Source organism: Papio anubis, chromosome 5, assembly GCF_008728515.1.
Source record: "Papio anubis isolate 15944 chromosome 5, Panubis1.0, whole genome shotgun sequence".
NCBI lineage: Eukaryota > Metazoa > Chordata > Mammalia > Primates > Cercopithecidae > Papio > Papio anubis.
Genome location: NC_044980.1, coordinates 135,041,333 through 135,059,276, shown reverse-complemented (window position 1 = coordinate 135,059,276; position 17,944 = coordinate 135,041,333). Strand labels below are relative to the sequence as shown.

Genomic DNA, 17,944 nt, shown 5'->3' with positions numbered 1-17,944 from the left:
TTTAAAAAGCTTTCCTTGGATCCTCACATACACTTTCCTTCATATTTAATATCTTGAACGAAGGAACCACATTCCCATCAACTTTCTATTATCTGGCTGTTACACTCTTGCTGTCATCATCAATGACCTTTGTGGTACTTCTCAGGCCTTATCTTTCTTTCCTGCTTAAAACTCCCTTTCCTCAGCATTAGTGTCACCAAATTCTCCTGGCTTCTTGTGTGTGAGGCATGTCTTCTTGGTTTCCTCTTTGGGCCTCTTTTCCTCAAACATGGCTCCGTCCTAGACTCTCTTTTCATGTGTTCCACATTCTCACCCACCGTAGAACCCAGGGGTTCTACGTGTTGAAGCTGCCCACATTGCTCCCTAGTCCAGATGTCTCTCCTGAGTTTCAGACTCTAATGTTTACAGGACAGCGCCACTCTATGTCCTTGAACTCAACATGTCCCAAATGAGACTCAAAAAATAAAAAGTGAACTCCTTCTCCCCTATGCCCTCACCTGGTACTGCTGAGGCAGGAGAACAGGGTCTGAAGAAGGTAGGGAACCTAAGGCTGATTCATGCTGACTTCCTAGAACTGAATCAAAAGGAAAATCTTACCTCTCTATGTCCAAGTAACAAAAGGATCAGAGGCTACTTCTTTTACAACCCCACCCCGTTTCTGCACTGCAAATGAAAAATGGAAAGTACCTCTGATTGGTCCCCTCCCACAATCAATCAGACTGGTCCCTGGCCAAGTCTTCATTTGCATAGGTTGTAACTTTGTAACTTCACTTCAGCCTCTAATTGGTCACCTCCCACAACCATACAGACTAGTCATGGGCAAGTCTTCATTGACATAGGTTGTAGCCAAGTAACCAATGGGAAACCTCTAGAGAGTATTTAAACCCCAGAAAATTCTGTAACCAGGGCTTGCTCGAGCCCACTCCCACTCTGTCGAGTGTACTTTCATTTCAATAAATCTGTGCTTTCATTGCTTCATTCTTTCATTGCTTTGGGCGTGTTGTCCAATTCTTTGTTCAAAATGCCAAGAACCTGGACAACTCACAGTCAAGACCCTCCACTGGTAACACTGCCTTCTATTTCTGAATGGTAACCCATTTCTAAGTCATAAACTCAGGTGATTCTCCTCCACCTTCATATCATGAAATCCCAATTCTGCTTTCTAAATCTCTCTTGATTGCATGCCTTCCCTTCTGCCTCTCCTATTTCAGGTTACCTGGATCTCTTCCCTAGTAAAGTCTTTCAACAACCTTCCAGCCCATGCCATTCCCAATCTCGTCCCCTCCCATCTTCACCCACCAGCCCCAGCTGCACACCCTCTCCAGCCTCATCCCCCAGCATTCCCCTCACACAACAGACTTGAGTCACTCGGCATCTCTCAATCTGCAGCGAGACCATGCCACCCCTTGCCTCTCCGGGCTTCAGCACATGCTATTTCCTCTGACTGGGATTTTCTCAAACCCCAATATAGCTAACTCCTGCTCCTCGGCCATGGGAAACAGCAAGTAGAGTGATTAAGACAGATTCCTTAGCCAACCTTCCTTGGTTCAAACCACAGTTCCACCACTTCCAGGTGTACAACCTTAACCATTGTAAGCTTCAATTTCCCCTTCAGAAAAATGGGAATAATAATTTTGGAGATATCACTGGTTGACTGTCTAGCCATTTCTTCTTCCTAACAGAACCCCAATTTTGTCCAGAGACCATGCGCTCATCCCAGGCAATGACTCATGATTGGCAGAAGGAAGTTAAGGAAATCTACTTTCTTTCTGGCAGGGATTAATTCTATCCAATGAAATGTGAAAGGAAGCCTACTGAGGGTTTCTGGAAAACAAGAGTGCTGCCCTTAGAACCAGACAAGAGAGGCCCCTGCCCTGGGCCCTGTGCTTCAGGGTCCCACCTATTTCAAACACATGCCTAAAAGTTAAACAACACATGGACACCTCTGTCATCGAGGGTCACACAGCATGACCTATCACCCTCAATATCCGTTGTCACAAGTTAACACCTAACAGCAGTCAGGCCCCAGAGAAACACTTCACACCTCTTCCCCTGCCCCCTCAAAACAAAAGGTAACTGCGTCTAAACGAGAAAGCTTGTGGATTATGCCACTGCCAACACTAGAGACCAGTGCTGCAGTGCAGTGTGGGAAGGACTGGAGTGGTAGAGCACTTAGGGAAGAGAAAAGACAAATTAGCTTGTCAAATCCTTCCTCTCAGCACAAATGCAATACATTCTTGCAAAATGAATAGGAGCATGAATAGGATATTCAGGAGCACTGAATATCCTTTTTTTTGCTTCTGTTCTTATTCGTGGTTCCAGAGGACTCACAAATCAGTGTTACTAAATTAGCACCAGTTGCACATGGTGGCAGAAGGATATTTTGCAAAATTATATCATATTGCATACGTATGTATCATAAATGCAGATACGTATCTCATATAGATATGGGAAATATATTTATAAAATAAAACTTGAAGGATGTATAATACCAATAATAACATTTTTTTTTTTTAGATGGTCTTGTGCTTTTTAGATGGAGTGCAGTAGTGGCAAAAACATGGCTCACTGCAGCCTTGACCTGCTGGACTCAAGTGATCCTCCCACCTCAGCCTCCAAGTAGCTGGGACCACAGGCGCTCACCACCATGCCAAACTAATTTTTGTATTTTTATTAGAGTCAGGGTTTCACCGTGTTGCCCAGGCTGATCTCCTAGCTCAAGCGATCTGCCTGCCTCTGCCTCCCAAAATGCTGGGATCACAGGTATGAGCCATTGCACCAGCCAATGCCAATTCTTTTCTTTGGAAATTAAATGGACAATAAGCACTGGAATTTCAGATATTAAATATCTCATTAAAGTAAAACTAAGATTAAATTTTCAAAATATTACTTCTTTAGCTTTGAAATAATTTTGATCAAAACGTTAGCATTAACTTGTATTTTGCCTTTTACTATTAATAGATAACTGTGAACATTTTATAAGAAAAAGCTTGTTTGAAAAGGTAATTTGTAGGCCGGGTGCGGTGGCTCACGCCTGTTATCCCAGCACTTTGGAAGGCCGAGGTGGGCAGATCACGACATCAAGAGATCAAGACTGTCGTCCTCGTTAGTGTAGTGGTGAGTATCCCCTCCTGTCACGTGGGAGAACGGGGTTTGATTCCCCAACGAGGAGGCAGCAGCCCTTTGGCCAGGCACAGTGGCTCACGCCTGTAATCCCAGCACTTTGGGAGGCCAAGGTGGGCGGATCACCTGAGGTCAGGAGCTCGAGACCAGCCTGACCCACACGGAGAAACCCCATCTCTACTAAAAATGCAAAATTAGCCACGCTTGGTGGCGCATGCCTATAATCCCAGCTATTTGGGAAGGCTGAGGCAGGAGAATCACTTGAACCTGGGAGGTGGAGGTTGTGGTGAGTGGAGATCGCGCCATTGCACTCCAGCCTGGGCAACAAGAGCAAAACTCCGTCTCAAAAAAATAGAAAAGAGATGGAGACCATCTTGGCCAACATGGTGAAACCCTGTCTCTACTAAAAATACAAAAATTAGCTGGGCGTGGTGGCAGGCACCTGTAGTCCCAGCTACTTGAGAGGCTGAGATAGGAGAATCGCTTGAACCCGGGAGACGGAGGTTTCAGTGAGCCGAGATCGTGCCACTGCACTCCAGCCTGGGCAACAGAGCGAGACTCCGTCTCAAAAAAATAATAACAAAAATAAAATAATAAATACCATTCTGATGAAAGCCGCTGTTCAGAGGTTCCCCGTATTTGTAGCCCAAAGCATCCCTAACTAATAAAATAGGGGTCCAGCTCAGGATCGAGTGACATAAATCATGTGACTGACAAACAGCTCAGTTTTACTCACTCACTCTGAGCCAGTGCTATTCTGATTATGGGGTTCCTGGAGCAATGCCTGGCACATAGTTAGGGCACCAAAGAGCTCACCACCCAAACCAGGCACTTTTCAGAGTAAAAGATGGTGCAAATAAAAATGACACCAGGACCAAAGGCCTGTAGCAGGTCAACTAAGCATAAACATTCAGGGTCAACTGTGCTTATTCATGGATTAACTTCAACATCACTTCCTCTGGGCAGGTCTTCCCAACTTCCCCCCTCTCCATAAAAGCCCACGACTCTTCTTATGTCCTGTATCTCAGCACCTCTCACAGAGTGTATCGCAAGAGCCTGTCTACAAACCTGTGTACACAGCATAAGACCACAGGTCCAGGAAGGTGGCGGCTGTGTCTGTCCCATTTTTCACTGTATCCATGGGGACTAGCAAACAGTGAGGGTTCAATTAATATTTATTGAATTAACTAATTATGTCTGTTGCTTATAGCCTTGCCTGACCCTAGAGAATCCACTACGAGTTAAATGTTCTTATATTTGCATTTGGGTTCTATGGGAGCGGACCTGTATCATTTATATTCACTCATGTGTCCCCTGAAGTCCTAACTGCAGGGTCCAGGACAGGTTTGTTGTTTTCCCATCATCCTTTCCAATGGGCAGATAACATGCCTATGGCTATTGTAACAACAGAGAAGACAGGGAGAGCCTAGAGCTCCCACTGAATGTATCAAGTTACATTGTCTAATTGTTAGAAGAGTAAAGAATCGAGATGGGAGATCTCATCCTAGCTAGGCACACAGGCCACATTACTCTGTTAGCAAGAGACTTTTTTTTTTTTTTTTTTTCCCCTGAGATAGAGTTTCACTCTTGTTGCCCAGGCCGGACAGTTCACTGCAACCTCCGCCTCCCGGGTTCAAGCGATTCTTCTGCCTCAGCCTCCCAAGTAGCTGGGATTATAGGCGCCCGCCACCATGCCCAGCTAATTTTCTATTTTTAGTAGAGACAGGGTTTCACCATTTTGGTCAGGCTGATCTCAAACTCCCAACCCCGGGTGATCCACTTGCCTCAGCCTCCCAAAGTGCTGGGATTACAGGCGTGAGCCACCATGCTTGGCCAGCAAGTGATTTTTAAACTATGTCTTTCCTTGGCCGAGTGCAGTGGCCCATGTCTGCAATCCTAGCACTTTGGATGGCTGAGGCAGGTGGATCATTTGAGCCCAGGAGTTCGAGACCAGCCTGGGCAACATGGCAAACCACTCCCCACCCAATTTCTACTAAAAAAAAAAAATAGCCAGGCAGCTAGGCGTAGTGGCTCACACCTGTAATCTCAGAACTTTGGGAGGCCAAGGTGGGTGGATCACTTGAGGTAAGGAGTTCTGAGACCAGCCTAGCCAACATGGTGAAACCCCATCTCTAAAAATACTAAAAATACCAAAAAGAAATCAGCCGGGCATGGTGGTGCACACCTGTAGTCCCAGCTATTCGAGGGGCTGAGGCAGGAGAATTGCTTGATCTCAGTGGTGAGCCAAGATTGTGCCACTGTACTGCAGCCTGGGTGGCAGAGTGAGACTCTGTCTCAAAAAAAAAGAAAAGAAAGAAAGAAAAAGCCAAGCGTGGGGTGTGCCACGTGCCTGCAGTCCCAGCTACTTGGGAGGCTGAGGTGGGAGGATCTCTTGAGCCCAGGAAGTAGAGGCTGCAGTGAGCCAAGATCACGCCATTGCACTCCAGCCTGGGAACACATCTCATGTGAGGACAGCCTGTTAGATTTTGTTCCCCAGACATAATTCTCAATATCTCAACCGGGGATCCTGAGCACACAGCCACCTAATACTTTCCTCTTCTCTTTCCCTAGTTAGCTTGCAGCTCTTGCCTCAGTAAACCAGCTCTCTAGGACATCCTTCCAGAACTGTGTGCCAGAGTCAGGCAGCCTGACCCAAATGGGCCAGACACTCTGGCACGTGTCTCCTCAGCCAGACCCCAGAACTCAAAATCTCCTCCTACGAAGGAAGAGAAAAACACCAACACAGGCTCCCATCAGCCAAAAAGGAACGACAGAAGGAAAGCACAGAATCTGTCCCCTTCTCCTCCTGCCCCATCCTTTTCACATCACATCAACCCAAGCTGTCTTTGGTGAACAGACAAGATGCAACAGGCAGTTAGACGGGCCCACCCTGGCTAACAAGGCCATCTGACTCCATTTCCGGCAGAACTCCCCCTTCTATAGAGGTTCAGGGGAAGGGGGCTCAGTGGCTGGACATTTGACAGCAGAAAGAACCGGCTGTGATTTGGAGGCTAACATCATACCAGCTGCCCAGCTACCCACAGCTGTGCTGGGAATGTGGCTCTACCAGGAACACTGCTACAGCCAATCAAGTGTGTCACAGCCCACTTCCATCACCACATTTACGATCTTCTCTACTGCAGTCAATCTGACAGACAGGAGTCGGAGTGAAAACTGTGCAGATGCCTGCACTGATCCCATGAGACGTTACCAATTTTGTTTTTCCCACATTGTGCACCCAAGATTTCAGAAAAAATTCCTTACCTTTCACTAGTCAGAGAGCTGCCTTCTCCATCTGTTGGGGATCCTTTCTTTTCTCCCTCATTAATGCAAATATCACCAGAGCAGTGATTAAACCGAAGATACACTTTTGAGTTAGTTGTCTATCTTTGGACCTAGAAGGAGACTGCAATGAAAAGTGAATTCTTTCTGGAAACCTAATGGATTATCTTTCCCTGACCCCTGATAACTTACTTTCCTCATCTACAGGACATCCCCCCCTCTCCCCACCCGCCTTAACATTAACTTCCCTAGCGGGGAAGAAAAAGACATTTCTGGTTGTGGGAGGGAGGAGGCAGTGGTGAAACAAGCAAATACAGTGAGGCTCCCCTGGCCCCCATCTGTTCCAAATCTTCCCCTCACAGGATGTCATGTCTAAAAAGCAAGAAAAATATTCCTTCCTCTTCCAACATTCAGCAGGATCTTGCATGCAAAGAGAAGAATGTCTAGTTACTCTGTGGGTTCTCATCTGCTTTTTTACTCACATGTTGCCAAATTACACTAGCCCCTTAACCCTCTCCCTCTCCCCCAGCAAAACCCCAGGGGCAGCAGGGCTCAGCACCAGCTAGGAGCTCGCTCCCGACCACACCACCAACCCCTCTGGCACAAAGGATTAGTTCTCCTGAGCCTGGCCAATGACTTTTGCAGATTTCTAAGCTGAAGACAGGCCAGCAAGCTGCCAGAGCCCCCAGAGGAAGTGAGGCCACCCCCGGGGGGTAAATGGAGTGGGCTCAGAATTCCCCACTTTTGACCCTGCACTCTCCCCAGCTTCTAGGCACTTTGCATACGGAAGTGTACAGGCAGCCAAGTTCTGGGCATTTGAACAGGAAGGATGTTCCTCAGTAGCTCACAAGGACCCTAACTGCTGCATTTCCAGGACTGGGAGGGCGATATTTATAGAAAGGGCAGCCAGCCAAGCGAGACCAGCTCCAACTTTATTTCAACCAACCCTCTTTTCCATCCTCTGTAGCTCTCCTTCAAGTTAAACAGAGAGGCATTCCTCCCTTTATTGCTTTTTACGCAAGGGCTGAGGCTGTCATTAAAATGATTGAGAAACCCTGACTGTAAAGATGGAAAAGGACCTGCATGCCTGCTCCTCCCCCTTGGCTCTTAATCTTCCTCCCCTATGTCCCTCTGCCCCACTTCCCTGCTTTCCCCACATGGCACATGCTCCTTCTTACGCCCCTGCAGCACAGAACCCCTTGCGGTCCTGCAGATGAGCAAAGCTCTCCCTCACCCTAAATCCAAATTATCCCTCCTCCCAGCTTTCTTTCTCATCCCTTTTTATCACATCCTATAAGGCCTGCATGATCTGCTCTCGCCCCACCCTCTTCAACCTTATTTCCTACACTCTTCGCCTACAAACCCCCTCCTCCTCACTGTTGCTCAAACACAATGAACACAACCCTCAGGGCCTTTGTACAGGCTGTTTCCTTTACCCAGAAAACACCCTCCAGGGAGGCCATTTGAAAGTCTGGCTCTGACACATGATCCAGATTTCAACCCTAAAGACCTTGCTAACACTGAATATTAAAAAACACTGCAGGCCAGGTGCGGTGGCTCACGCCTGTAATCCCAGCACTTTGGGAGGCCGAGGCAGGTGGATCACTTGAGGTCAGGAGTTCAAGACTAACCTGGCCAACATGGTGAAACCCTGTCTCTACTAAAAATACAAAAATTCGCTAGGCGTGGTGGAGGACAGCTGTAATCCCAGCTACTCAGAATGCTGAGGGAGGAGAATTGGCTGAACCTGGGAGACGGAGATTGCAGTGGGCCGAGATGGTGTCGCTACACTCCAGCCTGCGCTACAAAGTGAACACTTCACCTCAAAAATAAAATTAAGTTAAATTTAAAAAGCACCCCTATGAGCCAAGCACAATGACAGATGCCTGTTGTCCCTGCTAGTAGGGAGGCTGAGGCAGGAGGATTGCTTGGGCCCAGGAGTTCAAGGCTGCAGTGAGCTGTGATCAAGCCACTGCACCACAGCCCGGGCAACAGAGGAAGACCCCCATCTCAAAAATATAAAAGGGCCTAACCTGTTACTCTGTAACCTCACTATCCCACAGCTGCTTCATTTTCTTCATAACATCAACACAGACTCTCTACTTGACCAAACTTTAGACAGGCTCCTCTGGATCCTCTTCTTCATGTGGCCTGCCTTTAGCAAAGAATTCAGCTGAGTCATTCCCCCACCCTCAATATCTGACCAAGTTCCTCATCCCCTGCTTTTATTGTGTAAGTCCTTGGCCTGCCTTCCACAGAATCCTGTTGAGTTGGTTTAGCAAGAGTCCCCCTACCCTTCGTGTCTTCTCTCAGTGATTTTCCACCCAATGACCCCCTCACTCTGATTATACATGCCCAGCTAGGTCTTTGCTGGATTCAGTGATGAACTCAACCTCCTCCTCTATTGCAAAAGTCGACTCCTAGGCCAGACGTGATGGCTCATGCCTGTAATCTCAGCACTTCGGGAGGCTGAGGCGGGTGGATGACCTGAGGTCAGTCAGGAGTTCAAGAGCAGCCTGACCACCATGGTGAAACCCCATCTCTACTAAAAATACAAAAATTACCCAGGCGTGGTGGCACGTGCCTGTAATCCCAGCTACCCAGGGGGCTGAGGCAGGAGAATCAGTTGAACCTGGGAGGCAGAGGTTGCAGTGAACCGAGATAGCACCGCTGCACTCCAGTGGGTGACAGAGTGAGACTCAGTCTCAAAAACAAAAAAAGTCAACTCCTGTTGCAGTAGTCTTGAATAAAGTCTTCCTTGCCATCAGTGTTAATTCTTCTTTAATACCACCTGACATCGTATGATCTTTTTGTTCATCTTTCTCCCTCCACTGGACTGTATGTTCCACAACGGCAGGATCTTTATGTGTTTACTCTCTGCTAGACCCTTTGCTTCTAAAATAGTATCTGGGACTGGGTGTGGTGGCTCACACCTGTAATCTCAGCACTTTGGGAGGCAGAGGTGGGCAGACCACAAGATCAGTTCTAGACCAGCCTGACCAATATAGTGAAACCCCAACTCTACTAAAAATACAAAAATTAGCTGGGCGTGGTGGTGCACACCTGTAGTCCCAGCTACTCAGGAGGCTGAGGCAGGAGAATCACTTGAATCCGGGAGGCGGCTGTTGCAGTGAGCCGAGATCATGCCACTGCACTCCAGCTTGGGAGACAGAGCGAGACTCCGTCTCAAAAAAATAAATAAAAAATAAATAAAATAGTATCTGACACATAACAGACACTCAACAAATGTCTGTAAAATTAATCTAGCTACCTCCACTTATTCTGTGATCTCTGTTTACCTGCCACCTCCTCTGGGAAGTCATTCTTGAATCTTCCAAGGCTTCACCCTGTACTTCAGTTAACAGTGATCATACAGATTTCAGAGGATAATTCTCTTATTATTCAATATGTACTTTAAATGTGTTCATATATAATATAATAATACACAGAATAAAGCATAGAAGTCTACTTCGACTGCCTGCCCTCCTTCCCTTTCACAGCTCCACAATGCCCTGCCCGTCTTTTTTTCCTCTCTGTACATACATGCATGCACATATCTGTTTGCACAACTCACACACACACACATCCACACACACGCACACATACTGCCTGGCTCCTAGCAGGGGCTTAAATAAAAAGGATGAGGACAAAGAGCCCTGGTGGGTATGAGAGCCACCTGTTTTCCCAAGGCTTTGCCCCATCTTCCTGTCTTTCTCTACCCACAGGAGGAAAGAGACCGCTTCTGTTGGCTTCCCTGCGAGAAGCAGATGAAGTACACAGGGCTGGCCACTGTCAGCTCACTTCTTCATTCCAGGAAAACTTCCAAAGCTGGCACAGGTCAGAGAGAGCTGCCTGAGCCCTGCTGCTCCAAAGTGCTCCTGGAGGGCACGAGGGTTCAGCCAACCCAGAAAGCCATGGTGAGCCAGGGCCCCGAGGGTGAATTCAGGCCTGCCTGGAAGTTAGGGGGTGAGGGTTTACCTGGGGGAGGGGGCACCAAGGGAGAGGGGCAAGTTAGTTGTAGAAACAGCCCAAGTAGATTTCCACATAAAGAAAAAGTAAACAGATGAAGGCTCTTCCTCAGCTCTTTGGGCCTCTCCGAGGAAAGCAAACCTTCAAGTGTTTGTTGAAACGCTAATCCAATTTAAAAATGCTTTAAAAGAGCTGGAAGAGGAAGGACCAGCTATTGACCACCCCCTCCGCTGGCCTGCAGTGTAAGTGTAGTCACTTTCCCTTCTCTTAGCCTCTGTCTCTGGGGATATTACACACACAGACCCAGAAGAACAAGAAGTTACCTGGGACAGATTCGGGAACCAACCCTTGTCCACGTAGGGCCATCTGACTCTTCCTCTTGCCCAGCCATGAAAGAAGCCTTTATTAGGAGCAGAAAACTAGCCAGGATCGGAAAGAGCTGACTCCAGCAGCCTTCACCCCAAGGCAAGCTCACATCACTCACATTCTAGGAATCTGGAAGATATTGAAGTATCCTTGCCCCTGCTTCCTGGGAAACACTTAATTATCCCCCACCCCCACCCCAGGTGGGTCTTATTTCAGGCAGCCAACTCAGTCCCAGAAGTTGCAGGTGAAATGAGCTTCAAGGGGATTTGCCAAACAACAATTAAAGGAAAAGCAAACCCTTCTCAAACGCTCCAGAGTCTTGTTCTCCCACCCTTGGACAACTTTACCAGATCCTTCACCCACTCTCAACATGTTAGGGAGACAAACACTCCTGGTTTGCCAGGGACTGTCCCAGTCTTAGCACTGAAAGTACCATGTCCAGAGATGTAGCCTCCCAACCTCCTTTCCTTCATCCCCATGGTTTCAGGGTGGGTACATACCTTGGAAAGGTTGCCTAGCAATGTACAGATGGGCTTTCTGGTATTGTTTCTCTTTCTTTCTTTCTTTCTTTTTTTTTTGAGACGGAGTTTCGCTCTTTGTTGCCCAGGCTGGAGTGCAATGACGTGATCTCAGCTCACTGCAACCTCCACCTCCTGGGTTCAAGCGATTCTCCCGCCTCAGCCTTCCCAGTAGCTGGGATTACAAGCATGTGCCAGCACCCCCGGATAATTTTGTATTTTTAGTAGAGATGAGGTTTCGCCATGTTGGTCAGGCTGGTCTCAAACTCCTGACCTCAGGTGATCCACCCACCTCGGCCTCCCAAAGTGCTGGGATTACAGACATGAGCCACCGCGCCCAGGCTTGTTTCTTTACACAGCTCCCTTTGTTGCATTTTCAAGAGGAGGAAAGTGTGAATACAGAGGTTCAATTAGTTTCTTTCAACCAGGTGCTTTCATTTAGAAAGAGGGAGATAGATAAGAACACCTAAGAAGCATTCAGCACTTACTATGTTGTGTATAAAATACCTGTTTAATTTAATCCTAGGAGGTAAGTACCATATCTCAGACTGAGAAACTGAGGTCCAGGATCACACAGCTAACAAATAGTAGAGTTGAGATCCCAATCCAGGCAGGATAACACCAGGGCTCACGAACTTATTCACTGTCCTATACTGTGATCCCTAAAGATGAAGAGTCCTTGTCATTTGAATCACGGAGGAAAAAAACAATGTGAAAGTGCTTATGCTGGACTGAAAAGGAATGTGACACTATGACCACAGGGCCTCCCTCTCCTACAGATGGGAGCGCTAATCGTCATAGGGATGGGGCCAGGTTCACAGATGGTTAAGTCACCGCTGAGAGCCTCCTAACGCCGACTCTGCCCCAGCCACCCACCCAGTGGCTGCTGGATGAATCCATCAAAACCCTAGTCTCATGCCCTCACCAGCAGCACTGCAGAACAAAATCCACATCCCTCAGGCACAGCCTCATCCACTGTCTTGGAAATAGAAGTGGCAACTCACTTTACAGGAATGAATTTGGCAGGATAAGTCACAAATCTTGATAAATATTCATATAATTTGACTTTGTAATATCCTTTCTAAGAATTTTTCTCAAGGAACTTGTTCTAACAGGCTGGGAAAAGTGGGGCGGGTTTTGCTGGTGATATTTGACACATAAAGGTGTTCCTACCTAGAGTTTTCTCTCTCGTTTTTTTTTTTTTTTTGAGATGGAGTTTCACTCTGTCACCCAGGCTGCAGTGAAGTGGCTTGATCTCGGTTCACTGCAAACTCTGCTTCCCGGGTTCAAGCGATTCTCCTGTCTCGGCCTCCTGAGTAGCTGGGATTACAGGCACCTGCCACCAGGCCTGGCTAATTTTTGTATTTTTAGTAGAGACGGGGTTTTGCCATGTTGACCAGGCTGGTCTCAAACTCCTGATCTACTCAAGTGATCTACCCGCCTCAGCCTCCCAAAGTGCTGGGATTACAAGCGTGAGCCACCAAGCCCAGCCATGCCTTGAGTTTTCTGTAACAATGAAAACCTGGAACAATTCCTATGGCCAACAATAAGGACATGGTTAACTAAACTATGATATATCCATTCCATCGGATTATTATGCAACTATTAAGATGCATGTTTATGAGGAGTTGAAAATAACATGGAAAATGCTTGGCTACAGATGTTATGCTAAACAAGCAATAAATAAAATTATATAGACAATGTGATCACAACTGTGTAAAAACAAACCAAACACACACACACACACCCCTCTTAAGAGTGAAAGGACTGAAAGGAAATGAACAAGATTAAACAGAACTAACACTTAGGAAGCAGCCAGCTAACTGCTTTCCATACTTACCTCATTTCATCTTCAAGGCAAGCCTACACATTAGGAACTTTTTTTTTTATCCTTACTTCACCAATGAGAAAACCGAAGCTCCCAGAGGATAATAAAGCTGCCCGATGGTTGCCCACAGCTAATAAGGAAGAAGGAAGGCATCTGAACCCAGACTCACCTGATTCAGGGCCTGCGCCCTTATCCTGCACACGACCACAACCAAATGCAGCCAGCAGCTTTATGTGGCTAGCAGAACGACTAGCAACTTTTTCCCTACTTTCTACTTTCTTTTTTTCCAAATTGCCTGTATTAGTCCATAATATACTTATGTATATTAGTATGTATGTTTTCATGTATACATATTTTATGTGTATGTTTATACATAAAACACTATATTTTTGTATATTGTGTGTGTGTGTGTGTATATATATATATAAAAATATAAATATATGTATATTTTGGAAACGGAGTCTCGCCCTGTCACCCAAGCTGGAGTGCAGTAGCACGATCTTGGGTTCAAGCGATTCTCCTGCCTCAGCCTCCTGAGTAGCTGGGACTACAGGTGCCCGCCACCATGCCCGGCTGATTTTTTGTATTTTAGTAGAAACGGGGTTTCACTGTGTTGCTCAGGCTGGTCTCAAACTCCTGAGCTCAGGCAATCCACCTGCCTTGGCCAACCAAAGTGCTAGGTTTACAGGCGTGAGATACTGCGCCAGGCCTATATTTTATATTTTATGCATATGTTTTTATATAAAACACTTTTTTTTTTTTTTTGAGATCAAGTCTTGCTCTGTCGCCCCGGCTGGAGTGCAGTGGCGTGATCTTGGCTCACTGCAACCTCTACCTCCCGGGTTCACACCATTCTGTCTCAGCCTCTCGAGTAGCTGGAACTACAGGCACCCGCCACCACACCCAGCTAATTTTTTGATTTTTAGTAGAGATAGGGTTTCACCATGTTAGTCACGATGGTCTCGATCTCCTGATCTTGTGATTCTGTGATTCGCCTGCCTCGGACTCCCAAACTGCTGAGATTACAGGCGTGAGCCACCACGCCTGGCCTTTTTTTTTTTTTTTTTGAGACCGAGTCTCACTCTGTTGCCCAGGTTGGAGTGCACTGGTGCTCTCTTGACTCAATGCAACCTCCACCTTCCAGGTTCAAGTGATTCTCCTGCCTCAGCCTCCCGAGCAGCTGGGATTATAGGCACCCACTACCACGCCCAGCTAATTTTGTATTTTTAGTAGAGATGGGGTTTTACCATGTTGGTCAGGCTGGTCTCGAGCTCCTGACCTCAGATGATCTGCCTGCCTTGGTCTCTCAAAGTGCTGGGATTACAGGTGTGAGCCACCCAAAATACTTTTGTTCCTCTGGAATTCAAAGGTCTCCACAGTCTGGCTCTCTGCTGTCCTTCCAGCCACATTCCCCATCGCTCCTTTTCCACAGTGAAGTCAATAAGTGACATCATTAAGGGACATGGGCAGATCTACATTTTGGAAAGAATACTTCTGGGGCAGAAAGGAATGTTGATGGCTGAGCAGAGAGTGGAAGAGGCAGGAGAAAGGGCAGGTAAGGTTTGAACCTTGTGGTCCCCACTGAGACGGCCAAAAGGGCCTGGTGAATGATCACAGCGTCACACCCTCATGGAAAAACCAAGCCCACAGTGTCCAAGGGAAACAAACTGTCCATGGAAATGCACCAGCATCAGACAAAAGAAACAGCAGAAAGACCAAGAGCCAGAATCTGGGCTCCCTCCCCATCTCAGGGCCTCGTGCTTGCTTCTCCAGGAGAGCCAAGAGACAGTGAGGACTCCTCCTCCTCCTTGGCCTCCACTCCCTGGAGCACTCAGGACAGAAGGAGTGAGGGTGAGGAGGGCCCACACCACCCAAACCTGCGTTCTGGACCTGGCCTCCTGTGGAGGGGTCTTTTCTAGTTTGAGGGAGAGAGCAGGCTCTTGTGAAAACAAATTACAGACAGCTCAGCTGGGGCACAGCAGTAGCAGCACCAAGGGTGAAAAGTTACAACAAAGCTGCTCAGATTTCACTCACTTTTCCCAAACCTTGCACACTGGAGGTCTCTCAAGGTAAAGAAGCCACAATATTGCTGGAGGAAATAAAAGACGAACCTTTCTGACACTGGTTCTCAGCCCCTGATGGGCCTCTGAGGGCAGGAGAAAGGCTATTTAAAAGAGATTTTCCAAGCTCACCCCCAAACATTCTGATTCAGTATGTCTGGCTCAGGCATAAGAGTTTACATTTTTAAGAAGCATTTCCCCAAGTTGCTGTTCAGCCCCAGCCTACCTGTGACGAAATCTCAACTTACAGGTTGATGTAAGGATTGACACTTAGAAAACATTTATTTTGGCCGGGCGTGGTGGCTCAAGCCTGTAATCCCAGCACTTTGGGAGGCCGAGACGGGTGGATCACGAGGTCAGGAGATCGAGACCATCCTGGCTAACACAGTGAAACCCCGTCTCTACTAAAAAATACAAAAAACTAACTGGGCGAGGTGGCGGGCGCCTGTAGTCCCAGCTACTCTGGAGGCTGAGGCAGGAGAATGGCGTAAACCCGGGAAGCAGAGCTTGCAGTGAGCTGAGATCCGGCCACTGCGCTCCAGCCTGGGCAACAGAGTGAGACTCCGTCTCAAAAAAAAAAAAAAAAAAAGAAAACATTTATTTTAATTACTTTATCTTTAAAAATATGTGGCTGGGCAGGGTGGCTCACGCCTGTAATCCCGGCACTTTGGGAGGATGAGGTGGACAGATCACAAGGTCAAGAGATCAAGACCATCCTGGCCAACATGGTGAAACCTCGTCTCTACTAAAAATACAAAAAATTAGCTAGGTATGGTGGTGCGTGCCTGTAGTCCCAGCTACTCGAGAGGTTGAGGCAGGAGGTTGAACCCGGGAGGCGGTGGTTGCAGTGAGCCGAGATGGCGCCACTGTACTCCAGCCTGGTGACAAAGCAAGACTCCATCTCAAAAAACAAAACAAAACAAAACAAAACAAAAAATAATGTATTACAAAGGGTATACAGGGAATTCTTTGCATTATTTTTGCAACTTTTCTATAAAACAAACTATTTCAAAATAAAGTTTAAAATATATATGACAGGCCAGGCACTGTGGCTCATGCCTGTAATCCCAGCATTTGGGAGGCTGAGGTGGGCAGATCACAAGGTCAGGAGATTGAGACCATCCTGGCTAACATAGTGAAACCCTGTCTCTACTAAAAATACAAAAAATTAGCCAGGAGTGGTGGCGGGTGCCTGTAGTACCAGCTATTCAGGAGGCTGAGGCAGGAGAATGGCGTGAACCCGGGAGGTGGAGCTTGCAGTGAGCTGAGATGGCGCCACTGCACTCCAGCCTGGGCTACAGAGCGAGACTCCGTCTCAAAAAAAAACAAAAAACAAACAAGCAAACAAACAAACAAACAAATATATATATAAAACACACAAAAGTAATATGTGCTTATAGTAAAATATTTTTAATAGTACCACAGTAGATACAGTAGATATAGTAGAAAATAGACACCTGGCCAGGTGCAGTGGCTCATGCCTATAATCCCAGCACTTTGGGAGGCCGAGGCGGGCAGATCACGAGGTCAGGAGATCCAGACCATCCTGGCCAACATGGTGAAACCTTGTCTCTACTTAAAAAATACAAGAATTAGCTGGGCAGGGTAGCATGAACCTGTAGTCCCAGCTACTCAGGAGGCTGAGGCAGGAGAATCACTTGAACCTTGGAGGTGGAGGTTGTGGTGAGCGGAGATCACACCACTGCACTCCAGCCTGGGTGACAGAGTGAGACTCTGTCTCAAAAAAAAACAAAAAAAAAAAGAAAAGAAAATAGACACCCCTCACCTCACCAGCCCCAGCCCACTCTCAACATTCACTACTGTGAACAATTTGCTAGATATTAGACTTTTTCTTGTTTTCATTTCCTTTTTGGGACATAGTCTTGCTCTGTAGCCCAGGCTGGAGTGCAGTGGTGTGATCGTGGCTCACTGCAGCCTCCACCTCCCAGGCTCAAATGATCCTCTCACCTCAGCCCTCCAGAGTAACTGGGCCTATAGGTACGTGCCAGCATGTCTGGCTAATTTTTGTATTTTTTTGTAGAGACAGGGTTTCACCATGTTGCCCAGGCTGATCTCGAACTGCTGAGCTCAAGTGATCTACCCACCTTGGCTTCCCAAAGTGCTGAGATTATAGGCGAGAGCCACCGTGCCTGGCCTTTTTTTTTTTTTTTTTTTTTTTGAGACAGAGTCTTGCTCTGTCACCCAGGCTAGAGTGAAGTGGCACCATCTCGGCTCACTGCAACTTAATACCTCCCAGGTTCAACCGACCCTCCTGCCTCAGCCTCCTGAGGGGCTGGGACTACAGGCACACCACCACGCCTGGCTAATTTTCTTTGTATTTTTAGTAGAGGTTTCACCATGTTGGCCAGGATGGTCTCAATCTTCAGACCTCATAATCAACCCACCTCGGCCTCCCAAAATGCTGGGATTACAGGCGTGAGCCACCACACCCGGCCTTGTTTTCATTTTCTAACAATAACTAATGCCAGAAAGAATGCGATGAAAATGACACTCTCAAAATTGTTGGTTGAAGTGCAAATTAAAATGGATCTTTTGGAAAGCAATTTCGCAATGTGTGTCAAAAACCATAAAAACATTCATACTCTTGGACCTACCAATTCCACGTCTAGGAATCTCTCCCACAAGGCCACCACTTTCTAAATAGAGTGCAACCATTTAAAATGATGACACAAAGCAATAAGGAAGATGGTTACGATGATAATGTTAGTAGCACACAAAAAAAATCAAAACAGGATATAAACATTTTACATATCCTCTAGTTACCAAGTTTTTTTTTT

General features: G+C 46.9%; 1 long non-coding RNA gene across 2 annotated transcripts in view; it reads right to left on the bottom strand.

Moving 5' to 3' along the window:
• LOC110743541 overlaps window positions 1-11,380 on the bottom strand; it is a 154,461-nt gene extending 143,081 nt beyond the window's left edge. Inside the window, exons 1-2 of one of the 2 annotated variants that reach the window (XR_004183839.1) lie at window positions 10,698-11,380; window positions 6,388-6,529 (exon numbers count right to left, since the gene is read on the bottom strand). This is a non-coding gene — a long non-coding RNA (uncharacterized LOC110743541). The remainder of the gene's footprint in view (window positions 1-6,387; window positions 6,530-10,697) is intronic. The other variant, XR_004183838.1, reaches the window with a different exon arrangement.
• Between the last annotated feature and the right edge of the window lie 6,564 nt (window positions 11,381-17,944).